Genomic DNA, 972 nt, shown 5'->3' with positions numbered 1-972 from the left:
ATTTGTTAATTCTTATTTCTTGTTTATCTTATATCTTTAAACGAGCAATTCTTGTATATATATATAATTGGAATCTCGGAATCGGCTTCAACGATTTTCATGAAATTTAGTTTATAGGGGGTTTCGGGGGCGATAAATCGATCTAGCTAGGAATTATTTCTAGAAAATGTCATTTTCATCGGATACCGAGCAAAGCTCAGTCAAACAGCTAGTGTAAATATTATCCATAAACGCCTCCGTGGTCTAGTAGTGGTATAGAGCGCGGCTCTGGACTCGGAGGTGGTAGGTTCGATTCCCGCGTTGGGAACATGTTATTTCCAAGTTTGGTTAGGACAGTGCAGGCTGATCACCTGATTGTCTGACAGGTAAGTTGATCCATGCGTCGTATGGACATGTAAAATGTCGGTCCTGCGCCTGATCTCTCGCCGGTCGTGTCGGTCTTCCGTCCCACTGGGTTATGAGAGTAAAGGAATAGAGAGTGCTCTTGTGTACTGCGCACACACTTGGGCACTTTAAAATTACTCCTGCGTAGCTGGCTTGGTTTCAATGAAACCGGCCACCGTCACCGAAACCGGTGTGGGAATATACATAAGTATATGCCTCCTAAAATATGGTGTGTGAAAATTAGGCACACCACGCAACAAAATATGTGAGAGTTGCACGCAACTTCGTTCGCGTTTGTTTATGGCATATATTGTATTACATCAGTATACATTTTTCAGGTAAACTCATAAAGTTAATATACCTTGCGGAATAGAGAAACAAAGGCCTGTAAAGAGAGATGTCACTATCAGTAACACTGCGTGGTAAAAAGAGACGTGTGATACATGACAGCATGATATGACATGACATGTTCAATCATGCTTGTGTAAATGTTTACGTACACATATTTTTACACACAGATGAAACCAATTATGGTTTCGTTTGACAGCTCGAGATTGTTGCTCTATTCCGCTAGGTATATTAACTTTA

The sequence above is a fragment of the Aricia agestis genome, chromosome 13 (assembly GCF_905147365.1).
Source record: "Aricia agestis chromosome 13, ilAriAges1.1, whole genome shotgun sequence".
Lineage (NCBI taxonomy): Eukaryota > Metazoa > Arthropoda > Insecta > Lepidoptera > Lycaenidae > Aricia > Aricia agestis.
Note: the sequence above shows the minus strand (reverse complement) of the source record.